The following is a 19,683-nucleotide window of genomic DNA, read 5'->3' as shown; positions in this document are numbered from 1 at the left end:
TCCCCTCCGCCGCAGGCCGCACCGCGCCACCAGGACCTCGCCGGAGCTGACCCACCTCGTGTGCGACGAGCCGGCGTCCCCTCCCCTCCGCCGCCGCACCTCGCCATCACCAGAGATCCGCACGCCATGAACTGACACCGTGTGGTCTGTGTGGTATGCGTTCTCGCTTCCTCAGTTCCTCACTATCCATTATGTCTAGGATTCAGTGTAGGATTCAGGTATGCGTTCTTGCTATTTGCTTACTCTTCTTGCTTGTTCTTCTGCAGATCTTCTTGCTTGTTGCAGATCTTGCTATTTGCTTACTATTTAGGGTAGGATTCAGGGTAGGATTCAGGTATGAGTCTCTCGCGTTCATTCTTTGTCTGAGATTGCTATAGTTAATTCTGTTCTTTGTCTTTGGTTTCATGAATGACTTACTGGATGCACAATTGGTACTTGTGACACATATTCTTTAGATAGACACCGAATTAGTTTGATCTGCTAGTTGGTTCAAGTGGACTTTCAGTTATGGTTGGCTGGTTTGCTCACCCCATGGACAGTGGAGTTAAATACGCTATCGATTTTACTAGTGTTTATAGAAAATGGTCCGACCATTTGATTAGCAGCTACTAGTGCCACTCTGAGTATACATATCCACATATCTAGCAGAGAGCAAACTTTTAGTTGATATTATGGATAGCCATGTCAGGCCTTTCTCATTGCTGTGATCTACTCTAAAATAGCTCAAGCTGGAATAACCATGATAATTAGAAAGGGGTTTTCTGCTAGTTTTGTCATCAAACTGCCCCCATATCTAGGCTTTCTTCAGAATTAGCAAAGTTGTATACTTGTAAGCTGCACAAGGTTAATGTTTGAAGAACTTTCCTGTGGGCACAAGGTGTAATATTTACATGGCATGTAGGCAACTAGACATCCAAGAGACCAAGACCCTGGGGCACCTTGTTATTAATCTGAATATCGCTAAATTTTTCTTTATATCTTCAGTAAATCATACATAATGCTATTCCATATGGGTCAGGATCTAATACACTAGGCACAAGATATTTTTTAGCAAAATGAGTAGTACGGTAACAAGAGAATGAAATGAAGATGCAATATAGTGGTAGCCTTGGAAGCTTTACCTGTTAACAAGAGAATGACTTATGCCCAGATTCAATGTTAATTATTTATTTGTTGAAAGAGAATTATCAGATGATAACCCATCAAGACTTCAAACATCCAGCAGACTGCGCCCAAGCTAGGCAGATGAAAAGTAACTGATTTTAAAAACCACTTTATAATATGGATAGCAGAAGTTATCAGCCAATCACCAATGGAGAACCGCAAATAACAGAGCTCATTAAACCTGCAAAAGTTGATGAAAAAATGAATAGGTTGTGCTTGCTCATCGAAAGAAAAGTTGTTCAATCACAGGCTGCAGATATTGGTTCAGCGGAAGAGCAAAATGAATTGTCACTCCATTAATCCTAACAGCCATGCTGGTGCATTAAGTACCTGATTACAGGTGCATTGGTAAGCCACTGATCAGAACACTACAAAAGGAGATCAGTATGGGTCAATGCAATTATTTTTTCTCCCAACACTCTCTTTAATTAGAATTTTTTAGATAAACTTGAGAGATTGAGAGGTCCATAGAAATTGGTGCACATAGCATCAAGCTTCTACTTACCAGGACATGCAAATCTGAAGTACAACTCGAACCTATCTTCCAAGAAGCATAAGAGTCTCATAATAACCAATAGTAATTTTCTTGAACAAGCAGTTTGTTCATCAGATCATTACCCATGAGTACTTTTAAGGCCTTACTGGATGAGGGGATGCAATCTAAAACACGAGTGCCTGGAGAGACCAATGTATAGAATAGATAACTGAGGACTATCACTTTATTTCTAGGAGAAACGAGAACCAGCAGATCCTACGGAAACTACTGCAAAAAGCGGGGACAACTAGAACAGCTTAGCAGATTAAATGACAGCCCGGTTGATCAACACCTATAAGTAGAACAGCTTGGCAGGTAATATAATAAACAAGAAAAATCACTGATAAAGCTCAGAATTTTCAGATCTATTAGAACTAGAAAGGGTACCTGAATACTAGAACAGCTTAGCAGGTAATATAATTAACAAGAAGAATTACTGCTAAATCTCAGAATTTTTAGATCTGTTAGAACTAGAAAGGGTACCTGAATAAGAGTCAACTGGTAAGGCACTGATTAGAGTGCTGCTGCATATGGAGATCTGTTTGTCTCAAGGCATATTTTTTGTTCCTAATAGGATCCCTTGAATCAATGGTCCACCAGAAATGGGCACACTGTCCAGCATCAAGCTGCAGATAGATAACATGTAGTAGTAGTTTTCTGCTTGTCATGATAATACAAAATCCAGTGCCTTTTCATCCGAATCTAGTAGCTTGTATTAATTGTTCTGGTTTGGTTGTCCTAAGTAATTTTAGTGCTGCATCCCTAACAAACAATTACAGCCATAACACCATAGCTGAGCATGAGCTCACCTAGGATTAAAGCATGGCATAGTATGCCCTTAACAGAGCCAAAAAAACATTTGGAATTTTGGATTTTGTAACAAAGCAAGGTAATCAAGACTGTAAGGAAATACTTAATGTTTTTTTATTGTTTCAGGTAGTGGAAATGGATCCTACGGACAACCAAGACGAGTTAATGCACGAGCTCATTCGTGGTAGTTCTGGGCACATAGCTCCAGAGTTTGATGAGGACGAGAACGATGGCAGCCAATTTTTAAACTTGCATTATCATGGCGACGAGGAGCAAGATATTAGTGGGGAGGAAGAAGGAAATGTCGAGGAAGCCGAGGTATAAAAGTTTAGTGATTCTTTCAGGCATCAGGATAAACGTTTTGTCAATATATATGTTAGGAGCAAGATATTGTTTGTGACACATGCGGCCCAGCTGCGAACTATTTGTGTTATGTTGCTAGCTTTGTTGATGATTTCAGTCCTTGTGTAAGGAGTCGTGCTCCAGCTAAAAATTCTTATGAATGTTTCAGTCAATAAGTTACCTAATATCATGATAATTTTCGATCTGGAACCCGCTTGCGGGTTATGAAGGTTACGCATACCTGCCGCGACGTCCACTAGTTGCTAGCAACCCGCTTGATAAATTTGCGATTCTTTCAGGCATCAGGATCGACGAAGCCTAAACGGAAACGTGGCTCCAAGAGGAAGATGGTAGGATGTACGACCATCACGGAGATCAACGAAGCAACCGGCGAGCCACTAGCTCCTGGTCAAATTAAGACAACATTTGTAAATCAATTGGGATATCTTGTTAGGGAATCCGTCCCCATAAAGTATAAGCTTTGGAAGAGAAATAAAGTCTCTGATCGACCTGAAGATATCGTGCCAGATTCAGAGAAAGATTTGTTATGGAAAGAGGTGTCGTTGCACTTCAACTTTCCCCCAGGCAAAGCTGACAAAATAAAGGGATGGGCATTTAAGAAGATGGCAATTCAGTTCGCCTCATTCAAGAAAAAATTGGTGGCAAACTTTGTCAACAAGGGCCTCACACCAGATTTTGATAAAGTCTGGAAGAAGCAACGAGAGTGGTGGAATGAATTCGTGAATTACAAGCACAGTGCTGACAACATGGCAGCCTCGATTCAAGGCAAAATGAATGCTAGCAAAAAGAAAAACTTCCATAGACTTGTGCTGAGGGTTATGCGGAAGTCCAAGAACAGGGCGGGACAATACATTGCCAGCCGATTCCTGAAGGATTGGCCAGAGTCTTTGTTGACCGAATTACTGAAGAACGCTGGGAAGACATGGACCTCCCGATCCCTATAAGTCCTGAAGAAACAGAACTACAACATGCCGTACACACATGGATCGCGTGGCCAAAGCGCGACATAAGATTGGTGCAAGCAGACACAGATTCCGCTCGGTGCTCAAGGCAAAGATCACCAACGCCAGCTGATAGGAATCCTAGTGTTGGCCCACCTTCTCCACCGCCTGCACGGGACGCCAGCATGGATCCGCCATCACCAGCCGCACAAAGCGAGCCAATTCTGGCATCATCACCAGCCGCACAACAGAATCAGAGTCAGCGACAGAAGTCATACACGGTACCTTCGGTCCAGCCATCTCATAAGCAGCAAAGAAAGAAGAAAAAGAAGGCGCCAGAAGAGGAAGAGGCAGAAGAATCGTTTCAAACCTTCTTGCTGAAGCGCAAGCTACTGAGGGAGGCTGCGAACAAGAAGCCAGAAATAGATCCGGTTGCAAAGGCACACTTTGTGAAACACTTCATTAAAGATCCCACCAAGGAGAAAGAAAGAGAGTCGGATTATGATCGGCAGATCAGAAAGTGCTACAGCAACCCCAAGAATCGCCTGATTAATGCAAAGACCGTTCCCCAGCTCGGAGAGCAGTCCAAACAATCGATCCCTCCGTTGATAGTGCCGCATGAAGACTGTCCCGATGAATCAAGAGATCCGTTGACCATGGCTGGGATGATATTGCAAACTGATCTAACAAGGGCTCAATTGCTTGGGGAGGCCCTACAGAATGCCCGCGGCAGGAAAAAGTTTGTACTTGGTGAACCTTTGATATGGCCATAGTTGCTACCATTCCTACCAACGAGAATGGCCGAGTTACACAAATGGTATGCCGTGCAATCTAAAGCTAGTAAATTAGAGATGTTCCCAGCTCGGATTAAAGATGAGCATTTCTGGCGGGGGGCAGATGATGTATATATCGAGTTTGCATCACTCTACGATTTATACCATCAAGATGCCCTTCACAAGTCCCTCGTCAGTGTATGGTGCATGTAAGTATTGTCTCTCATTTCATTATTTTAGCCTTGAGTGTTGATTGATCCCCGTTTTTCTTGTGTCCCGTAGGTCAAAAATTCAAATTTGCCGAAAGAAGAACTTTCATAACGTCGGGTTCTTCGACCCCGATATTATACACGAGAAATCGCTAGCGCTAAATCCTGGAGACATAGTCAATGTTATATACAGGGGGTTGCGTAAAAATAGCATGTGTCCCTTCATTCTCTTGCCATACAACCATCAGTGAGTCGTTCTTTGTTAGGCTTTTTTTTCAATCCCTTCGTATTAATAATACCATTTAATAACTATTATAATCAACATTAATTGGTTATGCGTATGTATATGCACAGCTTTCATTGGATATTGCTTTGTATTCGGATTGAGGAGCACAAGGTCTTGGTGTACGACTCGTTAAGGCAAGATAAATCAAAGTACCAAGATATCATCGAGGTGGTAAATACTGCATGGAGTCGCTACCTCCACAAACACATAGGCTTGCCCATAGGTGAAATCGAGCCTCTTCATTGGGTGACTGATTTTCCGGTATGAATATACTCTCGCTACTAATGTCATTCGCAATAAACATAAAAAAATTCTATATCGTAACCCACATTTGTCCATAGTGTTGGAGACAGGGCCAAGGAAACAACTTATGTGGATACTACGTATGCGAGTGGATCAACTCTTTTGCAAGTGAAAAAGGGCAAATGACAGTGGAGGCATTCAATGTACGTGAGCACAATCACATCTGCTCATTATTTTAATTCATTATTTTTTATTCTCATGTTTTTATCGAAAAATGTGACAGCGTTGGCGGATGAAAGAAGAACTCATTGAAATCGCTCGGATCAGGGCAATTCAAGAAGCTATATGCGGATTTCTACTCGATGAAGTCATAAATCCTAAGGGCGAATTTCATGGCGATCTCCGTCTAAGCGTCGCCCAAGAAGATCCGACGACGAGGAAGCTGATACGTTATTATAGTTGATGTAATATCTCATGTACTTTTGAACTCCTAAGTGTTCCATACATGACATATAATATATATATATAAATATATAATGTTAGTGTAATATGCTGTTCTAATAATATTGTGCAATGCAAAGAGTACGACTATGTAGTCACATACGCTAGAAATACGCATAGCCATACGTATAAAAACGAAAAGAAAAGAAACATAAAGAAGAAAAAACATTTAGTGCCGGCTAGTTATATCAGCCGGCACTAACCTTGCTGTCAGAACTCGGGCGGGGGCGGGCACGTTAGTGCCGGCTGGTATTACGGACCGGCACTAACATACGCACGTTAGTGCCGGTCAGAGTAGCCGGCACTAACGTCTGTCACGTTAGTGCCGGCCATTTAGTGCCGGCCACAGGGACCGGCACTAAGCCGTCCTGTGACCGGCACTAATGTGCCTTTCTCCAACAGTGTGCAGAGTGTATATGAAATTACGCCTGATAATGCTAATTCTTCGTTGTCTGCATGTTTGTGGGCTTTCAGTTCTCTTCTTGAATTTCGCCATATCTTTGGCATTTTCAAAACTAATAAAATTGAGAAAATATGAAGAGCATGCTACTAGAAGCAGTAGAGAATAGAAAAAAATGCTAAATGTTCTAAGTCTAAGACAACTTTACATGAAGCCATCTTGAATCCTAGGTGGAAACTCTAAACAAATTGAGAAATTTTAGAAATTCTCACAAAATTCAGAAATATCGGCAATCAATCTGACAACTCTAATCATATAGTCATTGGATCTGTTATCATTCTTAATAAATTACGATTACGGAAATAGACTAAAATAACCTCTAAATATGTATCTAAATTACCCACATCTGCCATATAAAAGTAACTCCCCTAATCTTCTTGTAAATTACACACATATGCCATTATAATAATGCAAATAACCCTGGAGATATAAATTATCCAATTGTATATATATTAAAGTTAAAGTAACCCCTAACTCTGAATCTTAATTATATAATTATAACAAAATATTAAAGTGCATCAATATAAAATTCTATATTACTATTTCTATATTACTATTTATGTTATTATTTATATAAAAATATTCACCCACTATATGTGTCACCATGTATTCATGTGCGTGTGTATATATATGTTCAAAATGAAATCTATTGTAATTTGATAATGATATATATGTATTTCAGAGTATGTGATAGAATATTTAGTAGATGAAAGAGGGCATGAGATAGATAGCTATAATTAATAAGTATAAGTTTTATTTTAAGATTAATTCTAATTAGCCCATAGAGGAGCACCGGTTGATAGGTCAGTGTCAAACTAGATGGTTACGGGCATCAATGGTAACAACAGAGGAGGAGACATACGACAGCACTAATTCCGGGCGATGAAGCCGTGGACTTAGATAGCGTGATGTGCTTCAAAATGGCATGTTTCTAAGTCTATAAGCTCCCGACGGACAGGCACTAACCTAGTGAATATAAACAAAAAATAGGTTGATCAATCATCTTTGGGTTAATTAGTAGTGCTCTTCATTGCTGCTAGCTCCCGTACACCTAGTATCCCAAAGTCCAAAAACCATAATACCCTCGCCGCTAAGCTCAGCGTGGAAGCGATTGATTGAATTCACTCTGCATGTAATGCTCTTGGTTTAACGAGGTTGGCATGTGTCCTCTGTTTCTAAAACATAGTGCCTGTGATATTAATTCTACTACAGTAGATTTGTTGATTCTGCCAAAGTCGCCAGCATGAGATTCGCCAACTTCATCAGGGGATGGCTCTCTTCTCGCAGCTATCCTTGTGGTCTTGAGCGATGAAGAAGTGAGCGAGCCAGAGTTGCTGGAGGTGGCGGAGTTGCCAGCCGCGAGGACGTGAATGGTAGTCACCGTCGCTGGCGCAGCACCCTTGGCCGCGCCGGTCAAAGCCGTCCCGGATGGCCTCCTCTTACTCCAACCAACGATTAGCCAAATCAAACACTTGATTTGGATCTCTTCAGCCAACGAGGAAAATACCAGACCATGTGAGAGCATGTCATGACCTGCTCGAGCCCGGAGGTGGTTGACGGCAAGAATGAGCTGGCGCCCTGTAAGGTCAACTTGAGGTGGAGGCGTGGAGCCAAAACTTGGAGCTGCTGCTGCGTTCGCCGCGGAACCTGCTTGGCGTGAGCGCAACTTGCCAAGATCCCAGGCTAAAATAACCGGCCACCGTCCGATTTTGCCCATTTTGCGCAGCTGGCTCCACTACTATAGAACATGTCTTTGTTCCAGGCCATTTGTCCCGTCTGTCTTTGGGCTCGAAACAATAGGTGGCTTTTGTCCCGAGTCCAACGACTAGCCGGGCCAGTTGGAAGGACATGGGCCTTTTGTCCCGGTTGAAGCCACCAACCGGGATAAAATGCTCTTCTTTTGTCTCGGTTGGTGTCTCCAACCGGGACAAAACTCCTTGGCCCTCTTATCTCCTTCCCTCTCCCCCCGCTTGAGCCATTCAGCTCACTTGTTCTTGCTGTTCTTGGCTCGGGAGAGGGGAGTTCTTACTCATTTCTTCAATATATTTGTGAAGATCTTTGATTCCCCCGTCCATCCATCGGCGCTAAAGGTTTGGGGCTTGTTTTTCTCTTCTTTCTTGGCTTGTATAGCTCATTTCATGCTTTAGAAATAGAGAAAATGTGTAGCTAGCTCATTTCTTGTATCTCCATTCAATGGTGGTGGCACTATATTTCGGGGATACACAATGCGTTATAAGGACGTCACCAATGGGCTGGTCGCAACACCAGCACTTGCGGTTAATACGAACACAGCATTTGGTACAGTCAGCGTGGCCGTTGTTGCACTGAGAGCATATCAACGAGCATGCTGCATGTGCCAAGTGCTGTGTTCCTATCAACCGTAAATGTTGGTGATGCGACTGGCCTATTGGTGACGTACTTGTATAGCACCGTGTCCCCACGAAAGGCAGTGTCATCACCGCAGGGTCGAGGTTACCAACATATACATTTTCTGAAATAAAGTTTTTTTTTTCTTTTAGAGGGTTTCTGGATATTGAAAAGAGTGTTCTCCTGGAACTGAAGGGTGTCAAAATAATTAGGAGTTATAGAGATTTCTTTCAATTAATTAGAGATTTCGTTTTTTTATATGTTTTCATTGTTATTTGCAAGAGTAATTAATCTGATCATTGTAATTGTAATAGTAAATAATATTTGCATTGTAATTGTAAGAATTTATAATTTTGTGAAAAATAAAAGTGTTTTCCAGTAAAATATGGCATCAGTAGCTGGAGGGAGTGGCGATGGTGGGGGTGATCGTTGTCCTTCTAGAGAGAAGAGCACAACTCCAGTAGGTCGTCGGTGTAAGAAACCTAGCGCTTTTCATAGGGCAGCGCTCCGTTATTTGGAAAAAGAATATAGAGAATGTGTGGCAAGGGGCGAGGAACCTCCATTTGATCTTGAGGATTTGTTGCGGCGTTACAGTTCGTCACCACTAAATTCGGAGGTTTCAGCTCCGCCATCTTCTTCTGCGCCAGCAAGAAATCCGTCAGAGCATTCTACTTTCCCACGCAAGGACGGTTGAAAACCTATGTGTTGTTGTGCGAATTTTTAAATTGCATGTTGAGTACTCCTTTGTTAAATTCTGTAATGGATTAAGTACTCCTTTTAATTAATCATAATGTATGATAGATATTGCAGATCTTTTAATTATTTATGTTATGTTACATTTAGTTTAATTTAGGTTTGATATATTTTATTTATTTGATACGTGTAAAGAATTCAAATCGATTTATTTAAAATACAGATGGACCGGCAATGGATGTACAATGCTGACCGACATTCGAACGAATTCATTGAAGGCCTACATTATTTTTTGTCTGTGGCTAAGGCAAACAACAGAATGGTTTTATGTGCTGCCCGTGTGTTCATTGCAACAATAATAAGGATTACTCCTCTTCAAGAATCCTATACAGCCACATTTTCGCAAATGGTTTCATGGAGAAGTATGTTTGTTGGACGAAGCACGGAGAATAGGGGGTTACCATGGAAGACAATAAAGAAGAAGATTTTGACGACCAATTTTCCAGAAATGCTGGATTCGGTGCATTCGATGACGATATTCTCATGGAAGAGCCCGAAGTAGATGTAGCAGAAGATGATCCCAGCGACGATCTGGGGCAGGCACTGCACAATGTGCGGGCAGACTGTGAGAGTGAAACGGAGAGGTTGAAATTCCAGAAGATGTTGGAGGACCACCGTAAGTTGTTGTACCCAGATTGTAAAAATGGATTGAAGAAGCTTGGCACCACCTTGGAGTTGCTGCAATGAAAGGTGACAAATAGTGTTCCGACAAGAGATTTGGTGAATTACTGAAACTTGTTAAAAAATGCTTCCTAAGGACAACGAATTGCCTACCACAATGTATGAAGCCAAATAACTTGTTTGCCCTCTAGGATTGGAAGTGCAAAAGATACATGCATGCCCCAACAACTGCATCCTCTACCGAGGCGAGTACGACAATTTGGATGCATGTCCCGTATGCAGTGCATTGCGTTATAAGATCAGAAAAGATGATCCTGGCGATGTCGAGGGGGAGCGTCCCCGGAAGAGAGTTCCTGCGAAGGTCATGTGGTATTCGCCTATGATACCACATTTGAAGCGTCTGTTTAGAAATAAAGATAATGCTAAGTTGATGCGATGGCACAAAGAGGAACGCAAGCAAGACTCGATGTTGAGACACCCCGTTGATGGGTCGCAGTGGAGAAAAATAGATAGAACGTACCCTGAATTTGAATTGGATGCGAGAAACATAAGGGTCGGTTTGAGTACGGATGGCATGAATCATTTTGGTGAGATGAGCAGTGGTCATAACACTTGGCCTGTGACTCTTTGTATGTACAATCTTCCACCATGGCTCTGCATGAAATGGAAGTTCATCATGATGCCAGTGCTTATCCTGAGCCTAAAGCAGCCAGGAAATGACATTGATGTGTACCTAAGACCATTGGTCGAAGAACTCTTATTGCTCTGGGGCAATGAAGGTGTACGGATGTGGGATGAATACAAACAGGAAAATTTCAACCTACGAACATTGCTGTTTGTAACAATCAATGACTGGCCTGCTCTTAGTAATTTATCAGGACATTCGAATAAGGGATATAAAGCATGCACACACTGTTTAGATGATACAGATAATATATGATTGACTCACTGTAAGAAGGTTGTATACATAGGTCATCGTCGGTTTCTTCCCATCAGGCATCCGGTACGAAAGAAGGGCAAGCATTTCAAATGCCAAGCGGACCACCGAACAAAAACGATGCACCGTAGTGGTAAAGACATCTTCGATATGGTAAAAGATCTAGAAGTTATTTTTGGAAAGGGTCATGGTAGTCAACCTGTTCCGAACGAAAACGGAATGGCGCCCATGTGGAAGAAGAAATCTATATTTTGGGAGCTACCGTATTGGGAAGTCTTAGATGTTCGTCATGCAATTGATGTGATGCACCTCACGAAGAATCTTTGCGTCAACCTGATAACATTCTTGGGAGTTTACGGAAAGACAAAAGATAAACTAGAAGCACGTCAAGAATTGCAACGTATGGAAGAACGAGATGCCTTACATCCACAACAGCAAGATGATGGATGAGAATACTTAAGTCCTGCCAGCTATACTCTTCGCAAGAGAAGGAAAGCATGTTTGACTGCTTGAGCAGTATAAAAGTTCCATCTGGATACTCATCCAATATAAAAGGAATCCTAAATTTGGCAGAGAAAAAATTTACAAATCTCAAGTCCCATGACTGTCACGTGCTTATAACCGAACTTCTTCTGGTTGTGCTGCGGGGGATTCTGCCTGATAACGTCCGGTTAACCACCGTGAAGCTATGTGCCTTCCTCAACGCAGTTTCTCAGAAGGTCATTGACCCGGACAATTTGATAAAGCAGCAAAACGATGTGGTGCAATGCCTTGTTGGCTTTGAGCTGATATTTCCACCATCTTTCTTCAACATCATGACACATCTTCTAGTGCACCTTGTGAAAGAGATTGATATCCTTGGACCAGTATTTCTACACAACATGTTCCCATTCGAAAGGTTCATGGGGGTACTCAAGAAATGTGTTCGTAATTGAGCTCGTCCAGAAAGAAGCATCGCCAGTGCCTACGGAACTGAGGAGGTCATTGACTTTTATGTTGACTTTATTGATGACCTCAAACCGATTGGGGTCCCTAAATCGCGATATGAGGGGAGACTAAATGAAAAGGATATATTAGGAAAGAAATCTTATGTCTGCACAGATGATTTCTCATTCAAGAAAGCGCATTATGCGGTTCTTCAACAATCATCCTTGGTTGACTCGTATATCGAGGAACACAAGAAGATTCTTCTCTCTGAATTCCCGGGAAAGTCTGAGGCATGGATTACACGTGACCACATGAACACTTTTGGCAGCTGGTTGCAGAAGCATCTAATGCATAACTTGGATATAAGTGAACAACTGTTCTTATTGGCTAGGGGACCATCTTGGAATATCTTAACATACCAAGAGTACGAGATAAATGGTAATACATTTTATACGATAGCCCAAGATAAAAAGAGTACCAATCAAAACAGCGGTGTCCGTATGGATGCCACGGACAATAATGAAAAAAAAGACACATATTACGGCTACATTGAAGAGATATGGGAGCTGGATTATGGTCCCAATTTCAAGGTGCCTCTATTTTGTTGCTAATGGGTTAAGCTATCTGGAGGAGGGGTAACAAAAGATGAGTATGAGATGATAATAGTTGATCTCAACAATCTTGAGTATAAAGACGAGCCGTTTGTCCTAGCCCAGGATGTCGCTCAGGTTTTCTACATTAAAGACATGTCCAGCAAGTCAAAGAAGGGGATAAACAAGCAAAAGGATGAGCCTAAGCGACACATAGTTCTATCAGGGAAGAGAAACATCGTTGGAGTGGAGGACAAGATAGACTTGTCAGAAGAATATAATAACTTTGTTTGCATTCTACCTTTCAAAGTAAATGCTGATTCATGCATCCTGCTATCCAATGATGATGCTCCATACTTGCGCCGTGATCATAATCAAGTGACATTTATCAAGAGAAAGTCCGTTACCGCTAATCTTTCATGTACTTCAATCATTTTCTATTATTATATACAAAAGTAATGACAATTCGAATACTTTTTATTATATATGTATTGTACCATTATCCTTTATTATATATTATTTTTTATAATTTTCACTTAATTATTAGAATCAAGTATAATTTTCATATAAAAATAAGGATTACTCAACTAATTTTATTTATTTCATGAAATTACATTCACATTAACACACTATACTCTCTCACTAACACACTATTGTCGGTCGAAACCCACCGGCGAGCAGCGACAGGCAACACGAAGAGCCGGGAGGTTGCCGGGGCGCTGGCAGGCACTGCTCCCTCGTCGACGGTCCGCAATTCCAGCACGCACCGCGGCTTGTGAAGACGCAGGGCGTGCCACCTGACCTATACCCGATCAGGAAGGTGCGAACGTGCTTGCAACGATTAGCCTGCATACACAAACACATGGAAACGTAAGTCCGAGCCGTGGTCGGCTCCCCAGGACGACTCTTGCATCGGCTTTAAGGAGCCGATCGAGTCCCGGTGTCAGATTGGATCTGCATCTATCCGGATATTGATAAATAAAGCAAATAACTGTAAAGCTGCTTCAATTAAATCTAACTAATCTAATCCACGACAATAAAGGCTTCACTGTTAGATCGGAACATCCTACACGTAATTGGGCCTAATGAACGCAACAGATAACTAAACCAAAACCCAAAACAGAGGCCTAAGAACTAGTAAGAGCCGATTCCCGAAACAATCCCTATTAAGCCTAAGATAAAGCATCTAGTACACCACCGGATCATCCAACCCGTTTGCAAGGCCTAATCTAACAGATATTACGCCAACTCTTAGAGATAAGAGCAAACCATAACAGATCAGATCTATTAGACATAAAAGAAGTAGGGTGTTGCCTTTACGCAGCTAACTCTATGCAACAAGAGCTAGTATAAGATGATAACATGATCGCGTAAAGACAACATGATATTCGTAGATGATAAACAACAAAGCACGACAGATCTACTAAAAGCCATGCTACGAATATCGAGATAACTAGTACTACTCGCCATCAAAAACGCTTCAGTACGAGTAATACCAAGGTAAAAGCAAGAACAACACTGCCCTGATCGCGAGAAGCGATCAGGGCAGCATGGCTCTTGCTTGGTTGAAACCCTAGGATTAGGGGTGGCGATGTGCCGAGATTGTTGTTTGCGAGACGTGATGACGTTCCTTCTTTTTGAATAACACAGGGTACATATTTATAGTCCGGAGACTTGGGAAACAACTTAAACTAATCTTGTCCCGATCGGACTCTATCTCTAATCTTAAACTAAATCTAAAGATACATGGCCCATGTGGCCCAAATGCTCACACAGGAGCCGATTTACAAGCCTTCTTCAATGTTCTGCTTTAAGCCCATCTTGCTCTCGGCCCTTAAATTAATCCTGTTAATTTATGGCGATAACACATGCCCCCCTGGTTTTGACAATGATAGTTCCAAAACCACTCCGTCGCTTCATCTTCCCGTTAATGCTCATTAAACACACTACAACCACCAAGGAAGACGCAACGTCTCTGCAATTAGCTCCTCGTAGAACGTGAAACTGCCGATCCATCTTCCATCCTTTCACTATTTAATCTCACCCCGAATCGGCTCTTCTTCACGGCAAACTCCTTCTTCCTCCCAAGCCAGTGGCTCAGAAAACCCCACTCCTCTGCCAGCCATGGCGATCTCTTCTTCCTCTGGCTCCAACTCCTTCGGAGATTCCTCTTCTCCCTCTTCTTCTTCTTCCCTTTCCGCCTCCTCCATCGATTCTATCTCGGAGAGCCGAGAGCCGACTCCCGAATGGGACCCAACAGCAGCCTACGAGGCACTGGCTCCTCTGCACTGGGATGCAGAGGAGTTCGACTTCGGGATTGCCTCTAAGGAGGACAACCCCGAAACTGAAGGAGAGCAAGACCTCCAGTTCCTGTTCCAAGAGGAACTGGAGAGCAGCGAAGACGACATCTTCTCTTGGGAGGGAGCCGACTCCTCCGAAGAGATCGACTCCTCCTCCAGCGACGACACAGGGGCAGGAGGAAACCCCCACCAATTCCTCAATGCCCCCGCGGAGGGAAGCGAAGAAGAAAGCAGCAGCGGCGGCGGACGAAGCAGCAGCAGCGCCAATGACGATGACAACAGCGGCGGTGACGACGATGATGATGACGGAGGAGATGCATCGGCGTGAAGCCCCAAGCACCGTAGGCACTCAGATACCTACGATTGGTAGATGTAGGTAGCATCGCAGGAGTAGGATCACAAAGCCGAAGGATTAATTCCTTTGTAAAATCGGCTTTTCCTTGTAATGATCTTTCTTTTTAATGGAATCGAATTTCCTTCAATTTCACGTGTACCTGTTTACTTTCCAAAAAGCCGATGGCAACACATCAGGCTTCTATAAATATCCAAGAGCCGACGAAATTCAAACTAGAAGCAACCCGCACAAGAGTAGAGTAACACTTCCACCTTGAACCGAACTCGAAACAAGCCCTCAAATCCGAGTGTAATTCGAAAACCCAGCTCTACAAATTCGAGCAAGAACTCTCCAAGCATCCAGAATTCGAATCAGAGCCCACAGCAATCAAACCCCAAGTCAATGGATCTGAATCATGGCAGACTCTGCAGCTCAGACAACAAATCCTACTGTTGATGATGCGGCAATCTGCGGCCTGAAGGTAATATTCAGCCTAATTCTTTTAGTATTCCTCAGCTTATTAAGCTTCTGAAACTTTAAATCCTGAAATCTGACACCGTATGCATACTTCTGAATTTCTGAACTTCAGGTGTCAGACATCCTTTTGCCGCATCCTTCATACCCAAAATCTTTTTGTCTTGGCCCACGAATTCATGAAAACCCCATAGATTTAATCTCTTGTGAAGCAAATAGGATTCCTTTCATGAGTCAAAACATCGACCTGAACCTCTGGGCCGACTGCTTTAAGAGCCTGGCCTAACCCTCCTGAGAGCTGAACTACATGGTATAGCAGAGTAGCAAAAGTTTATATGCCCTTATGGCAGGATTTGAACATAGCCGATGCACTTAGCTTATCATTATTACCCCTTGAGAAAGACGAAAACCTTCTGAAAACAATCGGCTATTTCTGGTCCGATGCTCTGAACTGTTTCCTCTTTGGTCATGGACCCATGACTCCCACTCTGCAAGATGTCACCATGATCACTGGCCTAGACCTTGGATCTCCTAATCCAGCTGCCCAAAAAATGACATAAGTCCCCTTCAAACTTTCTTCCAAGGTTAACTGCACAAACTGGGGTACTTACATGAATCAGCACATGAAAACAAAAGGTCCAGTGACTGAGAAGGAACACACAGCCTTCTTAAATCTTTGGCTAGAACACTTCATCTTCTGTGGCCCTTCTTTAGCTCCAACTAAGAACTATCTTCCCTTAGCCTATCACCTGGCCCATGGCAATCACATCGGCCTAGGCAAACTTTTCCTTGAAGAAACCTACAGATATCTCCATTTGATGACATCTAACTTGCTTAACCAAAAGAAACTGAGAACTGGAGGCCCTTGGTGGTTTATTCAGTTGTGGGCACAACTGTACTTTCAGCACCAGATTCCGAACTTCCAAGGCCTGACCAAGAACTCTTTTCCTGATGAGAGTGGCAAACCAATTAGATGTACTAGTTATGGCCAAGCTTTATTTAGTCTTCCTGGCAGTAAACTGAATTCAGCAGATGCAGCAAACTGGTTCAGAATCTTCTACAAAGGACTGGATAATCCACTCTATTTACCATTAACTGAATCTGAATCCTTTGAAAACCCAACTGCCTTCAGATTAGATAACTTTGCCGATGACAACAGCACTCGGCATTTATACTCTTTAATGATCCGACCTAGCTTCCTTCCTGTTGGCATCAGCACCTCTAATAGAATTATCAAGCCAGGTGTTGGCGCTCCTTAAGTACCCCTTTTATCCCTTATTTATCCTTGATAATGGCATGAATTCAATATCAAAATCACTAACCGTCCTAACCCCGGCCTAATTATTGGTCATTTTCACACTTGCACATATATTTTGGAGGAACTTCGTTTTTGCAGGTTTTTGGCCTATTTTGGAGCATGAAATGACGAGGCCCATGATCGAGCGCTAACACGGAGAAAGACGAAGGCCAAAGCCCAAAGAAAGGACCAAAGCCCATGTTTATTCGAAGCCCATTCATGCACATCTATCCTCCAAGAGAGCCCAAAGGACCAAGCCTACGAAGATGAGATCAAGATACTTCGGGATTATGCAAAGCAAATGAAGATTTAAGGAAGGATTCCCTATCCTATCCTTTCCTCGAAGATATCTCCAAGATAACGACGTTAAAAGGGGTGCAATCGTGAAGGACATAAACTCTAGAAGATGCGAGGAGTCTCCACGCAAAAGGAGGACACGAGACGGCGAAGGAATGAGCCAGGACGGCCGGCCTAGGCCCATTGGGCCGGCTGGCCCAGCCCTATTTTAGGTCGGTTCGACCTCCCCTTCGACCGGTGGCTTCCTCGGCTTATAAATAGCTCGCACCTTATTCAACTCGGGGTATCAATCCACCCAGAACTCGACGAAAACCTAGGGCCAAGACCGGAGGAGGCTGACGGCCGCCGCGAGTCTTCGAGGGTACCTAGGAGATGGCTTAGGCCACCCCTAGCCGCCATGGCCTCCCTGCGAGGTTGTGCCATGGTGGAGTTCGGGAGTCACCCCCAACATTCGTCAGGGTATGTACACACACGATGGTGATATCAATCTACTCTTTATTCTAGTTGTCTCGACTTTGGTCTACTTCAATGCATGCTTTCTTTCTCATATGTGATGCATCCATATGTTCATAGTAAGATTAGATCTATTCGTGGTGATTAGTCTATATCTTGCGGATACGTTGAGGTAGCGTGTTTTAGCTAGTTGGTTGATTACCCCAGTGTGGTGACAGCATGGCGGAGAGAAAAGCCCTAGCGACGACATGATGAGATGATTTCGTGTACCTTTAGTTGAGATGCAATCTATGTTTTGATCACTTTTTTGACTAGAACTGTACCTAGAGACGATAGGCCCTAGCTCCTTGGTTGTGTTATCTCATCTACGGTTGTGGGTGTGATGAACCCTTATGCTTCATTCATATCTATCAAGTGTTCAGTTTATATGCAATCTTCGCTTCATATTTAGGATAGGTTCGATAGATTAGATGGTAAACCCTAGTCGGTTCGCTTCCGATCCACAGATTGATAAACCTTGGGGGAGTACTCTAAGGGAAAAGCTACCACGATCCGTGCGCTTGCGGTACGTAAATTGGCGCTCTAAGGAGTGTCAACAAGCTTTTCCGGCGCCGTTGCCGGGGATCGGCAACTCGAACCCTAGGGCGATCTATCTAGTTTTTTGGACTAACCCTAATTTTTATTATTGCATATACCCTTGTTTTCTTGTTTGTGTCCTTGAAAGCAGGTGGAAAAAAGTTAGACACCAAACTTGGACTTCGAGAAGTCCATAATCCACTTCGACAAATTTCAACAATCGGCAACAAGATGATCGAGGAGCCTTGACATGGAACATCGACAACGTCCACATCGACATGACGGCAATAACATCAAGATTCGCTCTTTAGTGGTAGGTGCTAACTTTTGTTAGTGGCCCAGCATCCGCTATCGAGTCCCCACTCCCAAAAGAAAAAGATGATAAATAAGGTACGCCGCCATGTCAATTGATTTTAAAGACTGATGTTTTTGGGAAGAATTATTTGTTCAAGCAATAGGTATGAAGCATGCCCACGAAGAAAATCGTGCGATCATCATCATCTATGAAGAGTTACTGTTGGATGAGTTTTTCATCCAAGATCAGAGAAGTAACATGAGAAAATAATAGATTATTTTGAAGCTCCATCAAGTCTTCTTTCCAACGGATTAAGAACCATCAACTTTGGAGATCGGTGTGAAGAGTTATGGTAAAATCTTTCAACGCTGCGCATTCTGAAATCCTTCTGGACTGGTTGCAGCGCCGTAATAAAACGAGCATAACTTCTTTATCTGGAGTCTAATTGGGGTGAATAACCACTTGTTGGAAAGATATTTTGATGCACCTTGCAATGGAGGAGAAGTTTGGTACATGTTCTGCACTGGATGAAGAGGAATTCAACGAGGACAGTGGCAGTAGCAACCGACGAAGAAGGTGATAATGATGTCAAAGGATGATTGGAAGGCTGTGTACACAAAAGATGATGATTTGAAGTTGACCAAAGCTGGAGGCAACAAGATTAGAAGAACTACGACACCACCTATCTTCTCCAGTGGGATGCTCGATATACTTCTAATCGAGTGATGCTATCAAGGAAGAAAACTGTTCGGATCATCAACACGAAGAACAGGAGCATCTTCGATCCCGACACCTTAGGCAAAGTAAGAACCATGGAGACAGACCATTGGAGCCATGATACTCGCTGGTGAATCAATGGTGATGACCTTGAAGTCAAGGACGCACAACACTATGCTCCAAAGACCACATGATCGAGATCATTGACATCTTCGGGCGAATTCACAAGAAGATATTGTTCTCATCAATGTCCAGCCCGACCTCAGAAGCAAAGAGCAGCATATTTTTCGATATTCAAAAGCTCCACGAAGTTCCCGTTCCAACGAATCAAGAACCAAGTCAATCAGAGATTCCTACAAGCGGGTATGGCCAAAACATTGAAGGTTGTGCACTCTGAAAATTTCTGGACAGCACGCAGCGCCAAAAGTGAAACGGGCATAACTCTCTCGTTTGGATTCAG

The 19,683-nt window shown here is 42.9% G+C and overlaps 2 long non-coding RNA genes across 2 annotated transcripts; one reads left to right on the top strand and one right to left on the bottom strand.

The window, feature by feature from the left end:
* Nucleotides 1-883: 883 nt before the first annotated feature.
* On the bottom strand, nucleotides 884-2,333 carry LOC120659695. The gene is made up of 4 exons (XR_005669142.1): nucleotides 2,087-2,333; nucleotides 1,670-1,801; nucleotides 1,495-1,532; nucleotides 884-1,345 (listed from the first exon to the last, which is right to left on the bottom strand). It is a non-coding gene; the product is annotated as an uncharacterized LOC120659695 (long non-coding RNA).
* Nucleotides 2,334-4,775: 2,442 nt separating this feature from the next.
* On the top strand, nucleotides 4,776-5,248 carry LOC120658715. The gene is made up of 3 exons (XR_005668818.1): nucleotides 4,776-4,795; nucleotides 4,869-5,042; nucleotides 5,193-5,248. It is a non-coding gene; the product is annotated as an uncharacterized LOC120658715 (long non-coding RNA).
* Nucleotides 5,249-19,683: the final 14,435 nt, after the last annotated feature.

Source organism: Panicum virgatum, chromosome 2N (assembly GCF_016808335.1).
Source record: "Panicum virgatum strain AP13 chromosome 2N, P.virgatum_v5, whole genome shotgun sequence".
NCBI classification, from domain to species: Eukaryota; Viridiplantae; Streptophyta; class Magnoliopsida; order Poales; family Poaceae; genus Panicum; species Panicum virgatum.
Note: the sequence above shows the minus strand (reverse complement) of the source record. Positions and strands in the feature narration are given on the sequence as shown.